Source organism: Anabrus simplex, chromosome 14 (assembly GCF_040414725.1).
Source record: "Anabrus simplex isolate iqAnaSimp1 chromosome 14, ASM4041472v1, whole genome shotgun sequence".
In the NCBI taxonomy this organism is placed as follows: domain Eukaryota; kingdom Metazoa; phylum Arthropoda; class Insecta; order Orthoptera; family Tettigoniidae; genus Anabrus; species Anabrus simplex.
In genome coordinates, this window is record NC_090278.1 from 38,465,371 (window position 1) to 38,486,141 (window position 20,771).

The 20,771-nt window shown below is 40.1% G+C and overlaps 1 protein-coding gene across 1 annotated transcript in view; it reads left to right on the top strand.

Moving 5' to 3' along the window:
- Nucleotides 1-20,771, top strand: part of LOC136885238 (adenylyl cyclase 78C) — a 1,041,122-nt gene that overhangs the window by 597,999 nt on the left and 422,352 nt on the right. The gene's annotated exons all lie outside the window — the stretch shown is intronic.

A 20,771-nucleotide genomic window follows, 5' to 3' on the forward strand; every position in this document is an offset into this window, starting at 1 on the left:
ATTGGTTCACTTAAGCACCTCTACGAGCGCTGATGTGAGTCAATGCATTGGTTCACTTAAGCACCACTACGAGCGCTTATGTGAGTCAATGCATTGGTTCACTTAAGCACCACTACGAGCGCTTATGTGAGTCAATGCATTGGTTCACTTAAACTCCACTACGAGCGCTTATGTGGGTCAATTCATTGGTTCACTTAAGCACCACTACGAGCCCTAATGTGAGTCAATGCATTGGTTCGCTTAAGCACCACTACGAGCGCTGATGTGAGTCAATGCATTGGTTCACTTAAGCACCTCTACGAGCGCTGATGTGAGTCAATGCATTGGTTCACTTAAGCACCTCTACGAGCGCTGATGTGAGTCAATGCATTGGTTCACTTAAGCACCACTACGAGCGCTGATGTGAGTCAATGCATTGGTTCACTTAAGCACCACTACGAGCGCTGATGTGAATCACTGCATTGGTTCACTTAAGCACCTCTACGAGCGCTGATGTGAATCAATGCATTGGTTCACTTAAGCACCTCTACGAGCGCTGATGTGAATCAGTGCTCAGTTTCACTTAAGCCCTTTTAACTACATTCGTTGTGGACATTTTCACAAAACCAAAAAACGCCCGAGAGAATGGAATCAATGAGCACATTACAGAAAAAATTATGTAAATAAGTTAATTTGACTAGGAATTTAATTTTTAAAAAACGAGTAAAGAAACAAGCGATTTTAGGCTGTTTTTCCGGAAGGGATTTTCGAAATTTATTTTTTTAGTTAGATAAGAGCTATCCAAGACACAATTTTAAACCTTTCCGGGCCCTTTAGCCCTTCAACTTTCAGCAAAATTGAGGAAATTACTTAATTTTACCATTTTCGTAGTATGGTGAGCCCCTATTTTGTCTGCTAAGAAATGTTTTCAACAATAGAACGAGGCAAGAACGAAGGAAATTGTAAAACCACACCAAACAGTCACGCACGCTGAATGCAATGGTTGTTCCTGCAAAAACCAAAGTACTGCCACGACGCAATTCCACCAGCAGAACATTCTGACGGAAAATTTTACGTTCTGACTGCTTGCAGCGCCATATTTTTGGCTAGTAGCAAGACTTGTAACTAATACATTTTATGGCATAATTCGCGAGCGCATTTCTGGTTAGTCTACGAAATTTCAGACTCCTACGATCATTACAGCCTGGGCTATGCCACGTTGATCTCCGTCAGTTTCATTGTGGACAATCAGTTTTCAGACAGGTATCGACTGGATGTCCACCAATTTTCTGGGTACTGAGCATCTTTCTACATTCTTGCGTAACATTTTTTAAACATTTATTAGCTTTCCTGATAATTTTCTTTCTCTTCCTCTCCTTCGTTCTGTTTTCACCTCGATGGTCCTCTGTAGTGGACATTTCTTTCGTAGCGTGTGACCTACCCAACAAGTTTCCCTCTACTGTACAGTTCTCATCAGGTTCCCCTCGTTTCCTAACCTCCTCAGTACTCTGGTCGTCTGACGAGCAGTCTCGTGGATGCGGAGTAAGATGTGCGAGGTGTAAACATGGTCCCAAGGCCTGACAATAAACATCTGTTCCGTCAGCGTGATTCTTGCGAACTGAGTTACTCTTGTGGAGTTTCAAAATTGTAGTGCGGTTGTACTTTAGTTACACATGTAATATATGTACTACATAATGAATAGTTTGATAATGAATCTGTCACGACTGATGTGTTTAGCTAAGAGTGTAATACCTGTTACTCGTGCCGTACCTACAAGCTGCCGCGACGTCTGGTCTTCTTTCTCTCTGTGCAGTTCACTTTCACCATTCTTCTATACAGCCACAGTTCAAACTTTTCCAAATACACCTTTTTTCTTTCTTTCTGATTGTCTACGTTTCAGAGCCATAATTCACCACAGTCATGTAACACTTTGCAAACCGTTTCAGAACCATAATTCACCACAGTCATGAAACACTTTGCAAACCGTTTCAGAGCCATAATTCACCACAGTCATGAAACACTTTGCAAACCGTTTCAGAACCATAATTCACCACAGTCATGAAACACTTTGCAAACCGTTTCAGAACCATAATTCACCACAGTCATGAAACACTTTGCAAACCGTTTCAGAGCCATAATTCACCAGTCATGAAACACTTTGCAAACCGTTTCAGAACCGTAATTCACCACAGTCATGAAACACTTTGCAAACCGTTTCAGAGCCATAATTCACCACAGTCATGAAACACTTTGCAAACCGTTTCAGAACCATAATTCACCACAGTCATGAAACACTTTGCAAACCGTTTCAGAGCCATAATTCACCACAGTCATGAAACACTTTGCAAACCGTTTCAGAACCATAATTCACCACAGTCATGAAACACTTTGCAAACCTCTTTCTTAATTCAAATGGCATGCTCGTGGTCGTCAGCGAACCCTTCACCCTTCCAAAAGCTTTGTTTCTCATAGAAATTCTTCTTCTTACTTCCTCAACGCAGCTTCCATTCAAAGTCAATAAAAATACCATGGTTCTAGTTTACTAGCGGTATGTACCATTATGAGGGGCCGATGACCTGGATTTTGGACCCCTTTAGACAACAAGCATCATGGATTCACAATTGTGCTTTAGAAGCAGTCTCGTGGTCAGTAATACTATTGTTTTACGATTGTTATTGGGAATGTGGGGCACTGTGGATCGGATCCACTGACAGTTTTAGATTCATATTCACCCATTCTCCATCACGTGTTGAATTTTGGTCAGTGGATGATTTTGAACTTTGACATTTTTATTACATTTCTTACCGTTAGGGGCCGATGACCTAGATGTTAGTCCCATTCCAACAACAAGCATCATCATCATCATCATCATCATCATCGAAGTCAACAAAACTTCGTATATACTGAAACTACTTAACCCGTTCCAACATCATCCCCTTTAGTAATACACTAAATGTGTCTGTTTTCTTTCCAATTCTCATAATGTTTCGTCTTGACGATGTTCAGCTTCCGTCTCTCCGCTCCCTTCATCATAATTTGCAGTTCTTCCGTTTAGTGGGATATTTTATATAGTAATTAATTTTTAGGGTGTAGAAAAAAAGGTAGGTGAAATTTTCAGCACAAATTTCTCGCACGTGGAAGAATAAAATATGTTATATGGAAATGGGCCTGGAAACACTTTGTTTCCATGTTAAAACTCATTTTCTACAACTCTACGTATTTAAATAATCATAGGAAGAATTCAAACGCGCATCAACCTGTATCAATGCTAACGAAAGGCATTTTGATCATTTCGTATAACAAACAGTACCTGTGTGTTTCGCATCATTAATGTACTGCACTCAACTTTCTCGATTTACCGTAATCGGATCAACCACATTGCGGCTTAACCGCGATATCAAAAAAACACTAAAAACGCACAAGAGTTAGGAGTTACAGTAATACAGGAACAGTAAAGTTAGGAAGTCTGAATATTTTTCTTTGCCTTATTAGTTTCAACGGAAAGTACTGTTAATTTTTCCATTTATTAATTGTGCTAATTACTGCTTCTACTGAAACTTATTGGGTAAGTTAATAAAAAACAGTACAGTAGTATCATTTTAAACGTACTTTCAGTACGCCTTTTCTATTTTCAACTTTTTGCTGATTAACCGCGGTATTACTTATGCGGGAAGCCTTAAACCTACATTATTCCGGTTAATCAAGAGTTGAGTGTAAGTAGAGCTGTAGAAAATGAGTTCTAACATGTAAATAAAGCATTTCCAGACCCATGATCATATAACGTGTTTCCTTCTTCTACTTGTGAAAAATGTGTCCTCAAGGTTTGACCTACTTTTTTTTTTTTCAAAGCAGTAAAATGCCTTATTATGGTATTATGCTGGTACCATAAATTCATCAAATAAGCTATACAGTATCCAAATCCTTTTCCATTTTCGTGTGCCTCCCATCAGTATTACAATGAGCCTACAGACCTGTTCACATCATTTTAGAACAAAAATAATTAAGCGTGTGATTATGACGAGGACATGTGCGCAAAACCAGTATGATCCTAACTTTCCTCAAATGTAAGGTTTTATAAATGTTTCAGTGAAAATATTGATAGTATTTATGCGCTTTTTAATTCTAATCCCTTATAAGAAGTCTAGCTCCAATGTTAATTACTAGGAAAGAAAACTACTACGTGTTTTCCAGTCATTGACCAGGTCAGGGATGGAATGAATGTAGCCCCATCTTGCGGCGAGGATAGGAATTGTGCCGGCTGCCGAGGCCTGTCGCACTCCTCTGGGGCAATGATTAATCACTGACAGATGAAATAATAGTGGAGAGAGTTGCTGAAATGAAAGATGACAGGGAAAACCGGAGTACCCGGGAAAAAAATAGTCCCACCTCCGCTTTGTCCAGCACAAATATCAGATAAAGTGACCAGGATTTGAACCACGGAACCCAGCGGTGAGAGTCCGACGTGCTGCCGTCTGAGCCACGGAGGCCTAACGTTATATGCTAGAAATAATTGAAATTATCAAGGGAGATTTTGATTCAAGTTTAACTGTTAAAATTGGTCTATTCACTAAGTTGGTTAGTTGGTTAGTTAGTTAGTCAGTTAGTCAGTTAGTTAGTTAGTTAGTTAGTTAGTTAGTTAGTTAGTTAGTTAGTTAGTTAGTTAGTTAGTTAGTTAGTTAGTTAGTTAGTTCAGCCCGCCTGGTGGCCATGATCGTTAAGGCGTTCACGTCTTAAACGGTGTGACACGGAGAGTAGCCGGTTCGAGTCCCGTTAGTCGAAAAAAAAAATCATTATCAGAATGTTGACCGGCAGGGCAGGGGACGTAGTGGTATACAATTTTTCTAATCACTAGATTGCGTGCCAAAGGCCTGGATTAAATTCACAACCTCTCCGCTGTGCTGGAGTGAGGGAATACGACATTTTTGATGGTGATTCGTTCGTCGGATGGGGACGTAAGGCTTTGAGCAGATCTCTTGGTGCTATTCTTCAAGAATAGGCTGTGTGGCGACACCGGGTTTCACCCTCTCCCTTCATACTATCATGTATCAGGTCATTTCATCTCATCTGATGAGGTTGACGTCAGGAAGGGCATCCGATCGTAAAAATTCGCTACGAAGATTCATCTCACTTCAAACCCGACCCTGTAAGGCAGGCCCTCTCAAATGCCCAAAATCTCACGCGTGCAAACTGAGGTGCAGAGGTCTTGTGCACAGTGCATCGATCCCACTCGGCTCGGTTCGGACCAGCGCGTCGTCTCGGGGTGACTCAGCTAAGCTCGGCTCGACTCGGCTCGGATTTGGAGCGCTACGGAGCAAGTGAGGAAGAGGGAGACAGGCGTGGGGAAAGAGAGAGACAGCGCTATTGCTCCAAATCGAGGAGTGGGGATCTGCACTCTGGTCAACCAAGCGAAGTCGTCTTTTGCACCGTGTAATGCACTGGTGCATGCACCCTGAGAGGCCCTGCCGTAGGGGAAAGAAACGAGGGTTGGATATACATGTATTTAATTCGGATACCCTCCAGGGTTGGTTTTCCCTCGGACTCAGCGAGGGATCCCATCTCAATCGCCACAAGGGCAGTGTCCTGGATCGTGAGATGGTAGAAATTCAGAGGCTACTCCGCAAGGATTATTACAATATTGGTTGCATTAACTGCTGCTATTCTCAGCTAAAAATGATTGTGGAAGAGAGATGCATTCAATACGCTTGCCAGGAGACCAACCTAGTCGCCCTTAGAAGTATATTTACTTTTATAACCTAAAGTAGTGTTCCAGGCGCCATTACCCTTGGCTTCTGCCAAGGACCACGGGCATTGGCCGACGTTACCAACCACGACAAAAGAAAAAAAAAGACTAAAGACGCGCGCGAAGTTTGAAAGTGTCTTGGCGTCGGACGATAACCTTACCATTTCTCAGTTCTTCCTTAAATCTCGTGGCTTACGGCAAAACATAAAGGCCATTTATTAGCTTTAACGTATTTTTGCACATCCAGGCCAATGTCTGGTATGAGAACAGTGGCCCCTTCGAGGTGTTTTTTTTTTTTGCCGCGGCGCATACTGTCCGCACGACAAGGAAAAAAAGTATACCTCAGCGCTACTAGTGGAAACCTACGTATTAAACAAAGGACAGTCTCATAGTGTTGCCTAGTGTTACTAACATTGCGGAGTAGCCTGTAAAGCTTTGCCCGTGGGATATTTGGTCTTAGATACATGTATGGAGGAGGACCAGTACCTCGCCCAGGTGGCTTCACCTGCTATGCTAAACAGGGGCCTAGTGTGTGTGTGTGTGGGGGGGGGGATAAGAAGGCACAGGCAAGGAAGAGGGAAGGAAGTGGCCATGGCCTTAAATTAGATACCATCCCGACATTTGCCTGGAGAAAAGCGGGAAACCACGCAAAACCACTTCGAGGATGTCTGAGGTGGGAAATGAACCCCCCTCTACTCAGTTCACTTCCGAGGCTGAGTGGATCCCGTTCTAGTCCTCGTGCCACTTTTCAAATTTCGTGGTAGAGCGGGGCATCGAACTCGTGTATCCGGGGAATGCTACTAATCACACTAACCAATACACCACAGAGGCGGACAGGACCATTTTTACTCTCCACAAAAGTATTTTGATAGACGCGCAAAAAGTACACGTAGATGTATTTAGCCTCCCTGTTGTTAGGTTCACTGTTAATAGTTAGCTGCCTATCTCAACTAAGGTGTGGAATCTCTAATGTAGTCATTTTCACTTTAACGTAGACTTACGTTCCCCGACAGTTGCTAGTTGCTTTACGTCGCACTGACACAGATAGGTCTTATGGTGACGATGGGATAGGGAAGGGCTAGGAGTGAGAAGAAAGCGGTCGTGGCCTTAATTAAGCTACAGCTCCAGCATTTTCCTGGTGTGAAAATGGGAAACCACGGAAAAACATCTTCAGGGCTACCGACAGTGGCCCAACTCGCCCGGTGAGAAAATTTTAAGACGCTTTCAGTGTTTGGGTAGAACGCGTAGTTCGCTGAGAGTAATTAATGTCTCAATTGACAGATACAAGATGAGGCTAACTGTTGAAAAAATATTGAAAATCTGAAACGTAGTTCTCATGAAAGGCAAAGTTCGTGCTAAATGTGTGACGTCACCCGCATACTCTCTTACAAGATGGCGCTGTGTTGAGTCGCGCGCGCTCAGTTGGAAGTTAGCTGACTTGTGGTCAGTTCTATACAATAATAAATTTAATAATGAAAAAAATTGTAATAGGATTCGGCAGAAACGTGCACAAGAAAGAGTCGAAACGAAAAAAGTTAATGATGAAAGGATAAAAGAAATAAAACGAAATTTATTATCCACATAATATTTGTCTTTTATTTGTAATAAGTTAAGTCTACGTAAAACTTTAAACCCTGCTGCCGTTACAATAATTACAGCCTACCACCAATTGTTTTTGAGGGTTAGACCGTTTTTGCGCACATGTCTTGCAGTTCCAGCTTATAGGGGATGAAACAATACCGATAATTCCACTGCTGACAATGTCGTGTCCCGGGAATACAAACGTGTCTTCTCTGTTTTAACTACGTGGAATGTAATGCCATGATTCCATGTTTAGTGAGCTGGTGTAGTCCTCTGTAATTGTTTGCTGTGAAATTAACGCGCGTGCGGGAGTTATTGACGTATCTTTTACGATCCTTTCTTGGCCTCATTCCTAGTGGTTATTACGCCATGACAAACACACACACACAAGGAACTACCTTCGGTCGACCAGAGCTATTGCGCTGAAACCTGGTAGAGTGTTCAATTAAGGCGATATTAACCAGAAAAATACATGTTTTTCTATGTTTCAAGTAATTTTATTTAGGAGGGTCTTATTATACCTCTATGTGAAATTTCAGACCAAAATCTTAATATGACCAGTTGGCACGGAAAGAGACCCGAATTTTACATCACTGCTGAATAAAGTGTCTGTGGGGTAAAAATTACATTTCTAAGTTTTGACTTCTTGCGCTACCTTCATGTCTCCCTAAAGACGCACACAAAATTGTGTCATTTGTGTACCCAGTTTTATTCACAGATTATATTTACATCTAATAAGCTGTCATCATAACAGAACACTACACGAAGAATAAGAAGAAGACTGCAACAGATGCACATGTCATCTACAAACCCAACAAAACCAATTCATATACTTGACTTCAAACACTCGGTTAACATGACTTCCACACAAGTCTCATTAAAACAATTCCACTCCACCATCAAGACTGCCTCTTTATATACGTTGCCTAGTCAGGCTTCTAGAACAATATGACACGACATATTTTCTCCTAAATTCGAGAGTTTCCAATAGCCTAGTTATAATGTAAAGAATTGTCTATGAGTATCTAGTGCCAAATATACGTTATTCTGGACATTACAGTGCGTTGCACAATGTTACATTGGATTATACATCATATATACAGGTAATAATTAATTATATACTATTATTTATGTGTTCTTACATTAAATACACTCATATAAATATATATACAACAGATGTTTCATAACATAACCTCACAAATAATATGATCGTGATTTATATCAAGTAAAGTCCGGACATAATACGTAAAGAATAATAATAGTAATATAAATGGATGTAAACACTTCATAGCCATACCTCACAAGTAATAATAATAATAATAATAATAATAATAATAATAATAATAATAATAATAATAATAATCAATATTTACCCATGGGTTAAAGAACTTGTTTCAACCTGTGGGTCTTCTTGACAAACTGTGTTACGCAGTTCACACCACTCGATGTCACGAAATCTTTGTACTCTTCATGAGAAACTTAGTGAAGGCTGTACTACGTTTATCTAAAAATACAGAGTTCCTAATAGCAACTGTCAATAATTAATACCGATTATTATAATTATAATTATAATTATTATTATTATTATTATTATTATTATTATTATTATTATTATTATTATTATTATTATTATTATTATTCCTTTATTTATATGGCGTGACTCAGGCTGTAAAGCCTGCTATTTTGCCAAACCATGTCGTTTAATGTACATAAAGTTCAAGAATATCACATACACACATACACACACACACACACACACACACACATTACAATACCGATGACTGAAATTTCGTGATTTCCTTACAAAACAGATCTTTGGGATTATTGTGAAAAAATAACAGCAATCTTTGTATTATCAGAATATTTCAAGTTGCGCCAATTTTAAAGGTCATACGGATATTTCAATAGGCCGCCGTGTGGGTGTTTCTTCCACGCCCATCTCGCACTGATGGGACTTTAACTCACATATTTTGGCCTTATTATGTCATTTTCTTCTGAATTTGGCACAAAGGTTTTACAAATGACACTGTTATGGGGTCAGAGCTTTACGACATTCCACCGTTTACGTCATAATCTTTAAAAAATAACAAGTGCATTCAAAACTTCAGATGCCATTTTTCTCACCTTTCATTTTTTCAGCACTTTACTTCCTGCGTAAAGCTCCATGCGCTGCAGTTCTTCTCTGATTGATATGAAACTTTCTGGAGTTATACCAATATCTTGAACTAACAAAAGAACTTATAAAGAAATTTATTTGTTGATGGGAAGCAATGTTACATGCATTTGATTATGCAGTATATTATTTTTCTATAGAAATTAATAAACCAGACGTTCAAAAATGTCTAGTCTGATACACATTTGAGGATAAATACATTTTTTAAGTAGGTTATGTTTATATATGTATGTAAACATAATTTTCAAATGTTAGAAATCATAGAAACCAAAATTGTGCCTCAGGGATTTTTTCAGTAGGTAACCCGTAACTAAATATAAAAAAATTGAAGATTTAATCAAACCACTGCTTTATATAATAAGTACAATTTACTTCATGAATGTGCTCACAAACTTTCATTTGGATATCTAAAAAATTGCAGAAGTTGAAAATTCCAGTCATCGGTCCCCTTACAGGAAATAAAAAAGGGACGTATATAAAATAACCCAGAATAAATTTGTCCTAAAGCATTAATAAAAACGAATTCAGTAAAGTTTAGTGAGACACGGAGTTAAATGACAAAATAGGGAAACAGAACTAATGTATTGAATCGTCCAAGCTCTGCTGCCAACACTTCTTTTTTTAAACCGGTTCAGCTAGGGTGTCCCTTAGGTCTCTGGGCACGAATTACATATTGGAATCCTACTGACAACAAAAGAATTTGAGTATTGCACCTTGCTCAGTATCTTATGCCAGTTCTAGAACCACAAAAGTCTCAAAAAACGAAAAATCCGACTCGAGGTCCCTTTCTGTGTAACGAGTCACATATTATAATGTTCTGAGCATTTGAATTTGTACATTTATCATCTCAGAGATTTAGTGAATTGATTGTGCAGGTCATTTGTTTTACATCCTCTCACAAATTAGTTTTCTCAAATACAATATATTTCTCTGGAATCAATTACTATAATTATACAGTAGGCTGCCGGGAGAAAACCAGTGGATGTCAGAAATTTTCAAAGTAAGTTAAGTCCACGGTGCGAGTCCTGGAATGGAATTTCGATCCTTGGTCTAAGTAGTATTAGTCAGAACTAAACTAGATGCACAATATTTCATTTCGTCCTAACAGTACAAGTAAATAGGTTATACCTATTTAGAAGATAAGCCCTTCTCTGACTTATACTCGTTTTTCCTGGAAGCCTAGATTATTAACTTCATTTTCCTGAACGTATTTTGTGTACATTAAAACTGTTTGCATAGTTAAGAATGTCAAGGAACTATTCACTATTTTCTATGCAATAGATTTCACGTCATAATTCATTTAAAATGTTTAAATCCAATCATAAAATAATATGAATAACGATAAGGATATAATTTTAAAATATTATAAGTAGCCTAAGTATAATTTTACGGCATGGTACGAAAATAATAATTATATAGAACTTGTATGTGAAAATATTGTGTGTATTTTTGTAATAAATAATCTGGATGGCAGTTGGGTAGTAGTATACTAACCAAAATATCCTGTTAATCCTATTCCTCAATCCTTTTCCTGGTGCACCAAGAAGTTATGCAGCACGTGGAAAATAAGTTATAAGTATTTGAATATTGTAACTGGAATGTCTGATGGAAATGTCATGGGTTTAAAATTCTGAATTATTTAAATTATAGAATGAATTGGGCCAAAAAAAGATCCCGGGTGTTCTGTCAGGATTAACATAGTTAAAAAGAACACTAGTTGTTCCATTCATTGATGGGGCATGATAACATTTTTGTCAACCTCTCAAGTTATTTCTGAGATTGTGAAGCAAGCACGTAAGTAGAGGCTATCAGAGGCTTGTGACGTACTCACTTCCTGCCTCCCTGTGGTCCTTCGCAATTTCATGTTTTTTTGCATTCTTGTTGGCAATAATAAAAATAATTGCGTATGGCCTCCGGGGAGAACTGTTGAGGTCTTTTTCTAGTATACGGCCTATAGGCGAGCTGCGTGTCTGTGGAGATGGAACCCTACTTAGGGCGATTTCTAATTATGAAGACGGGACACACATACCCATCCCGCGAGCTGAACTAATTAACCAATGAAGGTTAAAATCCACAACCCGGCCGGGAATCAAACCTGGCAACCCCTGGACCAAAGGTCAGAACACGCTAATCATTTAGCCATTGCTAGTATGGATTTCATCTCTTCCTTCGAGTATGAAAGCCAAGTATCAAGTTAACATCAACAAACTCGACCACAGACAGATATACACCTGGCTGATTTCCATAGCAACTCTCTATAGAGTTAATTACCGCCTCACGACTGGCACTGATACATCCCTTATTTTTCACATTATCGGTAAAATGTATAGAATAAAAATGTTTGTAAATAATATTCTAAATACGTTTTGCCACGAGTAATTTTCCTCCAGAACTACCGGTAAGAGTGATACAACGAGTTATATGTTTCAGGCCCCCACATTAATCCTCGTCCTGCTGAATGTTTTTGAATAAAATATAGCCAAGATCCTACTCGTCCTTATCCTAATTTTAAATTCCAAGTTGCATGAAAAGCCAACGATCCATTCACTCGTGATGTTGTAACAAGAAATACTACTACAGCCAATAAGTTTCTGGACTGGCGCCTGCAGTGTAGGCAACACAGTGTACACTCATGTAGTGCAGTCAACAATGTCTTGGACTGGCGCCTTCGGTGTAGGCAACACAGTGTACGTCAATGTACGTACTACAGTCAATTATGTTCGTGGTCTGGCACCTACAGTGTAGGCAACACAGTGTACGCCAATGTACGTACTACAGTCAATTATGTTCGTGGTCTGGCACCTACAGTGTAGGCAACACAGTGTACGTCAATGTACGTACTACAGTCAATTATGTTCGTGGTCTGGAACCTACAGTGTAGGCAACACAGTGTACAGCTATGTACGTACTACAGTCAATTATGTTCGTGGTCTCGCACCTACAGTGTAGGCAACACAGTATACACCTTTGTACGTACTACAGTCAATTATGTTCGTGGTCTGGCACCTACAGTGTAGGCAACACAGTGTACACCTTTGTACGTACTACAGTCAATTATGTTCGTGGTCTGGCACCTACAGTGTAGGCAACACAGTGTACGCCAATGTACGTACTACAGTCAATTATGTTCGTGGTCTGGCACCTACAGTGTAGGCAACACAGTGTACACCTAAGTACGTACTACAGTCAATTATGTTCGTGGTCTGGCACCTACAGTGTAGGCAACACAGTGTACACCTATGTACGTACTACAATTATGTTCATGGACTGACGCTACCAGTTCACGGACCACGTAGTCTTTTGACCTGTGTATTAGCAACCCTTTACCGTCGTGCAACACGCCGTGCACTCATACACTACACTTTGTAGGTAAAATGGGTCCACCTATTCAATACCATACTAATAAAACATGTAACCATATTTGGTCAAAAATCAGTTACATTGTCGTACAATTAGTACATGGACAGGTTTCGGCCACGTGGGCCATCGTCAGGAGTACAGATTTTTTAAAAAATCACCGTACAATATTTGTGACGCATTGGCATAAGTGCCACGAAGTTTTCTATCAGAGATTGTTTTTAGTGTGGTATTCTTGTTTTAGATGTCTTTGTTTGTTTGTGTATTTTTAGTTGTGCCATTGTTTTTAACAATTTAAAAATTACAGTCCTCTTAATCATCTTTAACCGGTCGATTCGATTAGGAGTTTGCCCTTTTCTACCTCTACGAGCGCTAATGTGAGTCAATGCTGAGTTTCACTTAAGCCCTTAAAACTACATTCAGTATGGATATTTTCGAAAAGTCAAAAGACGTCTCAAGGTATTCAACAAAGGAATATATTACAGAAAGAATTAAGAATGATGTAAATAAGTTAATTTGGCTAGGATTTGAATCGAAAAGAAAATCGGTAAAGAAACAAGAGATTTTAGGCTACTTTTCCGAAACTGCATTTAGGCCGGACGTGGTTTTCTAAATTTAGTTGTTCTTTTAGTTTGATAGAGCTATCCAAGACTGACAATCTGAAATATTTCCGGGCCCTTTATCCCCTCAAATTTCAGCGCAGTCGAGGAAATTGCTTAATTTGACGTTTTTCTAAGTATGGGACCCCTACCCTTTCTGCTAAGAAATGTTATCAGTATTAAATACACGATTTTAGTATCCAGTATTCGGGAGATAGTAGGTTCTAACCCCACTGTCGGCAGCCCTGAAAATGATTTTCCGTGGTTTCCCATTTTCACACCAGGCAAATGCTGGGGCTGTACCTTAATTAAGGCCACGGCCGCTTCCTTCCAACTCCTAGCCCTTTCCTGTCCCATCGTCGCCATAAGACCTATCTGTGTCGGTGCGACGTAAAGCAACTAGCAAAAAAAACACGATTTAGATAGATTTTGTTTCAAGATACATTTCAGGAACTATGAAAGTATATAAAAACATATGATATGCAGAAGGAGAGTTCTTATTAAAATTTTGTAATGAAGCCTGATGTTTATACTTCTCAGTTGCAGTAGAATGTCAAAGAAAAACGACAAAACGAAAAAGAACTGAATTGAAAAAGAATTGCTCTTGAAAATTGCAAGAGAAATTTCTCGACAGCTCTAGAGATTGGCAATCTGTAAAAGTTCCCTAATATCATTAGAAGTCGTTATAGTGTGGGGGAGACGTTGGCAGAAGCTGCTTCTCCATTCTGCCGTATAGAAATTGGATGACGCCGTAGAAAAATCTACTCCACATTGTGTTCTGCGTATCGGGAACCTTTGTACATAATAAGTACTTACTACCGGGATTTTCAAAGCCCTTAAAAAACGAAATTACGGGCGCTTTGTTCATTAACGAAGATATCTGAATACTCATGAATACAGCCCGGATTTTTATGCAGTAACAGGTTAGATTGCAAACTAATTTGGTTAGTAGGAAGTGTCGGCCACCCGCTCTTCCATAATGTAGCAAGAGTAACATAAATTATAGGGGTTCTGATGGGCATGCAAACCGCATAGCATAGTCATTGTGAAGGTGGACTATACTTGCTACTCGCTTCAGTAAGTTTGCATTCTAACCTATTAATGCATAAAAATCCGGGCTCTATGTCATGAATATAAATTTGCTAAAAATGATCTAGTCCGTCTTTGCATGTAGTGGATAGTGTGATTACCTGCCACCCTCGGAGGCCCAGGTTCTGCCACGAAACTTTAAAAGTGGCACGAGGGCTGGAACTGGATCCACTCAAACTCGGGAGGTCAGTTGAGTAGACGGGGGTTCGTTTCCATCTCAACCATCCTCGAAGTGGTTTCCCACTTCTCCTCCAGGCATATGCCGGGATGTTATCTAACTTAAGGCCACGGCCTCTTCCTTGCCTACCGCTTTCGATCTTTCCATCCGTCTCCCACAAGGTTTCTGTTCAGCATAGCAGGTGAGGCTACCTGGGCGAGGTACTGGTCCTCCTTCTCAGTTTCATATCGCGACCCAGAGTCTCACGCTGTAGGACACTGCCCTTCAAACTGTAGAGGTGGGATCCCTCGCCGAGTCCGAGAAAACCACCCCTGGACGGTGAACGGATTATGAAAGAAAGAATGTAAACAAACAAATACTGTATATCTGGAGTCGAACTCTACGCCAAACTCCGCATCTGCGAAAATGGGGCCCTGCCGATGGTGAAGATTCTAATGTTTAAGACGACATAGACACACCCAGCCCCCGAACTATGGTAATTAACAAATCGAAGGTTAAAATCCCCGACCCGCCCGGGAATCGAACCCCTTGGACCAAAGGCCAGCACACTAGCCATTTAGCCATGGATCCGGGCAGAAACTGAGTATACATAGTTAATAGGTTTCATTGTATTGTTTAATGCAATAATAGGCGTAGACAAACGAATCGGAACATGTATCAAAACAAAATTTGGATTTAAATAAATGATTCCAGAGGCCGTACTTTTAGGCATTTCAACAATTCACCACTTATTAAAACCAAATTTAAAAACATAAGCATGTATTAATAAGGTAGAGTACCACACAAAATGTCGAGTTTATTAGTTCATTTTTTGCAAAATTATTAACAAATGATTTTTTTTTGTATGTTGCATGAAAAATGCTCCTTGCGGAATATTTTTCATTGTTTTTTATTTTTATTTAACAGACTTGTCAACAACGCTCATATATTTAATAACAACTCTGGGTTTTGCAGTCAGGTATAAAGAGATATAAGTTTCCAATTTTTCATTATTCATGTAATAGGCAACATTCTAGTTTGGTGCTATTTTAGGAACAAAAATATGAAAACAAAACGCAGAACAAATTTTAATTCCTGTAAATATTGGAACTTGATCAGACAATTTCAGGTGAATCTGGTAAGAACTCTGTCTCAAGGAGTATTTTTTATTTTATTTTTTTTGCTAGGGGTTTTACGTCGCACCGACACAGATAGGTCTTATGGCGACGATGGGATGGGAAAGGCCTAGGAGTTGGAAGGAAGCGGCCGTGGCCTTAATTAAGGTACAGCCCCAGCATTTGCCTGGTGTGAAAATGGGAAACCATGGAAAACCATCTTCAGGGCTGCCGATAGTGGGATTCGAACCTACTATCTCCCGGATGCAAGCTCACAGCCGCGCGCCTCTACGCGCACGGCCAACTCGCCCGGTAAGGAGTATTTTATACATGGCAATGAGCGGATAATATTTTAAGCTAAAAACATTCAAATGAAAGTTTGATTTTAAACGGCTCTGACAGATTTTGGTACCTGCAAAGTGCGGCCAGTATCCAGTATACGGGAGATAGTGGGTTTGAACCCCACTGTCGACACCACTAAAGATGGTTCTCCATTGTTTCCCATTTTCAAACCAGGCAATTGCTGAGGCTGTACCTTAATTAAGACTGCAGCTGCTCCCTCCCCACTCCTAGCCCTTTCCTATCCCATCGAAGCCATAAGACCTGTCTTTGTCGGTGGGACGTAAAGCAACTTATAAAAAAATAACCTGCTCTAGAGTGTAAGTTAATTTCTCAGACTTCTGTCTCCTCTTACGCACAGCGTAAGCTTATTGTAAGGTAAATATATTCCAGTGGTAGGTCTATTATTGAAATGGTAGTCCGAAACATCTTTAATAATAATAATATTATTTGCTTTACGTCCCACTAACTACTTTTACGGTCTTCGGAGACGCCGAGGTGCCGGAATTTAGTCCCGCAGGAGTTCTTTACGTGCCAGTAAATCTACCGACAGGCTGTCGTATTTGAGCACCTTCAAATACCACTGGACTGAGCCAGGATCGAACCTGCCAAGTTGGGGTTAGAAAGCCAGCGCCTTAACCGTCTCAGCCACTCAGCCCGGCGAAACATCTTTGAAGCCAGTATTGTCTGACAGAGGGAGAGAAAGAGTCATGTTTGCTCGATATACGGCGTGCCACTGTCCTTTAAATCCGGCATTTAGAGCTTTAAAAATGGTGTAAGGGCAAAGAGGAAAGCAACGGGAAACTACCTCACTCCTCATTTCCCTAGTATGCCTCGTCAGTGACGCCTAGGCTATGACAGCTCTTGGCAGAACTGTCGAAGATCAAACCAGCCTTCGGGTTGAATACCCAACATACAACATTAGGGCAAAGGTGATAACGGGATTTGAAAGAGGAAGTATTGGGGGATTTTAAAGGTTAAAATTAAAAACTCGTTTTTTGGTTAAAAAAAATCGCAAAATTCCAGTCATGTCTGCCCTTAAGGGAATAACAAGTATACACTACCTTGTCCAGTTTTTATGATATGAGATATCCATAGATATTATGAGTACGGCGAATATAACTCCTAGAATTTATGTTACTCTTGCTACATTATGGAGCAACGGGTTGGATGACACTATCTAATAACCAAATTAGTTTGCGTTCTAACCCAGGGGCTCTCAAACGCGTGCAAAACGAGGCGCAAAGGTTTTGTGCACCGTGGATCGGTCCAACTCGGCTCTGTTCGGACCAGCGTTTTGTCTCGGGGGGACTCGGCTAAGCTCGGCTCAATTCGGCTCGGGTTGTGGAGCGCTACAGAGCGAGTGAGGAAGCAGGAAACAGGCGGAGGGAGCGAGACAGGGGTAGGGAGAGAGAGAGAAAGCTATTGCTTAAGCTCGAGGAGTGGGAGATGTGTACTCCGGTCAACCTAGTGAAGTCTTCTTATGCACCTTGCGCCGCGCGGTGCACCGGTGCATGCACTCTGGGAGGCCCTGTACTAACGTAATGTCTAATGATTAATCTCTCCCCAGTTTCACGCGACAAGGAGTATTCTATTCTATTTTATTCCATTCTATTCTATTCTATTCTATTCTATTCTATTCTATTCTATTCTATTCTATTCTATTCTATTCTATTCTAAAGTGTACTTCACTTAAGAAGAGAAATACGGAGTGAAATGTCTTTTCCCCTCTGTATCCCTTAGCGGATGAGTCCGATTCATTGGCTGAATGGTCAGCGTTGAGTCCTTCGGTTCCGAGGTTCCCGCCGGATCGGGAATTTTAATTGCTTCTGATTATTTCTTCTCACCACGAGACTGGGTGTTTGTGTTTCTTCCAACACTTTCCTCTTCATACTCGGACAACACACTACCAACCACCACAGAAACACGCAGTAGTGATTACATCCCTCCATATAGGGTAGGCGTCAGGACGGGCATCCGGCCGTAAAAGAGGGACAAATCCACATGTGGGACACAGTTCGTACCCGCGACCCCACAATTGTGGGATAAGCGGTAGAATAGAAGAAGAAGATCCCTGAGAGAATGAATTAATTTTCGAGGCAACAGACACTGGCCGGAGAACGTGTTGTTTCAATTGCTCAGCCCATCGCAAGTATTTGTTCATTCACATCACGTGTAGTAAACACAATTATTTATTCACTTGTCCCCCCTTCTGTTTGTGCTGGCTCGCCCGTTTCGCTTGACCAGTGCCAGCACACGCTATCACAGCCTGGACAGACAACAAGTGCGGCAAAAATTGGAACTACAAAATTAACATGGGCCAAAGAATAAACACGCGATGCCGCCCAGCGATCTTGGTAACAATCATCAATTTCCCCGGGTGCTTACGATAGGCAGGAGATTCTCCCTCCCATGATCAAATAATAACATACTGTATATTGTTCATACGCATCCCGTAGTCACCTGGTTTGTGCTATTTGAAGCTGTTCCTTTTCAGTTTGTACTCAGTTAATTTATAACTTTTAGGTTCTTCAGTGTGTTGAAAGTAATTCATGAATAAATACGGTAAATGTAAAAACTATCTGAAGAAGAAAACTTATGGTAACAGAGTTACACCTGAAAAACATTCGCGGTAGCCTGTCACTATTGTAACGGCCGCAGGATTTTGAGGGTTCGTAGAATTAATTTATTAGAAATAATAAATTTTATTCAATAGAATTTGGGTAATAACTCGGTGTAGTATGGATCTGTGATATGAGAAGAACGAGACATTATTTAACAGATGGAGAGTTACCAGTACCATATGATCTGTAGGATATTATTATGATGGGATCGCCACTCCCAAAGGTATTTTAAACCTATTCCAGGTGTTATTCTAGGCCGCTCCACTGGGCAAAATTGTAAAGAAAACAAAGGAAGCCTATGGAGATAAAAAGATACTGCTATTTGCAGATGTGATCTGGAGAAAGAGCAGCAAAGAAGTGCAGCAACAACTAGATGTACTGAAGAAAAAAATTTAGAAGTATGGCGTGAACATCAGTACAAAGAAAAGCAATGCTATGGTGATGTCGAAAGGGGAAAGGAAAGGAAAGGAAAGGAAAGGAAAGGAAAGGAAAGGAAAGGAAAGGAAAGGAAAGGAAAGGAAAGGAAAGGAAAGGGCACTGTGAATGACTGGAAGTCTGAGTCTGGAAATTGTGGACAGCTTTAAATACCTAGGAAGTGAATTAATGCCAAATGCTAGGGTGGAAATTAGCAGGAGGGTACAGCAGGGCAATGCATTCTATCAAAGACTTACAGAGCTTAAATGTTTTTAACATTCGCAATCGTTGAAATTAAATATGGTTTCCTTCTAAGAACCTTATTTTTTGTAAGAAAACTTCTTTGGAGCAAAGAGGTACCAAGGAAAAGTAAAGAGTTAATGTACCCATACTGACTTATGCAGTTCAGACTTGGACTCTGACTAGCAGGCAAGAAAGTAGAATTCAAGCCAGTGAGATGAAATTCCTAAGAAGTATGATAGGAAAGACAGAGTGAGAAATTAAAATGTTAGGAGGGAAGTTGGGATAGGAAAGCTAAATGAGAGAGTTGAAAATAATAAACTAAGGTGGTTTGAACATGTAAAGACGATGGAAAGAATAGAATTCCAAGCCAAATGATGGAGGCAAAGTGCGACGGAAAGAGAGCAAAAGGAAGACCTAGAAAAAGGTGGATTGAATCAGTGAAGAGCGGCATAAGAAGACGAAATTTAGACTGGGACAAGATCATGGAAGAGGAATGGTGGAAGGAAAGAGGAAGATGGAGAAGTGCCATAAATACCGCGACCCGGCAGGAGCTGGATACCGAGAAATGATGATGATGAGTGATATTATGAGTAACTTCAAAGTAGTTACTTATTGTAAATGGTTTTCGCTGTTTCAATTTCTAATAGTAACGCCTATTACGCTCTTTTCACTCCATTTCTTGTTTTCTTCTTTCATCATTCACTTTTCCGTTATAACTCTTTATTTTGCATGTTTTTGCCGAATCCTAATCAAATCTTTCATTTCCATTATTAAAGTTTTTATTCTCTACAACTGACCACGGTGTAGCTAACCTGTAACTGAGCGCGCGTGTCAACTCAGCGCCATCTTATAACAGAGTATGGGTGTGACGTCACATATTTAGTACAAATTTTGCTTTACTTTGAAGCACTGTTTCATGAAAACTACGCTTCAGATTTTCGTATTTTTGCAACACGTAGCCTGGTCTTTTATCTGTCAAATGAGACATTAAACATAAACACTCTCAGCGATATACACGTTGTTGAGGAACGTAAGTCTACATTAAAAGAAACAGCTTAATTAAAAAGAAACCATTGTTCTCTTCGCGAAAATCAAGTGATCATAACTATGTCTCCCGGTCATGGCCATCCATCACCGTCTGCTAATTTCAGATGGTAACCAGCCATAAGGCATAGTCTGCACGGTTGCTATGGTTACACTTCCGTTCACGCACTTTGTCGCGTCACATTACATACATTTTTGGATGACGCTTGCAGCCATAATTATGTCAAAATAAATGAACATGTTTCGTTGTAGAAAGAACATCATCAGATTCCATCAAATCACATTCATAGTCTATATGAACATTTCTGTTTCATTCC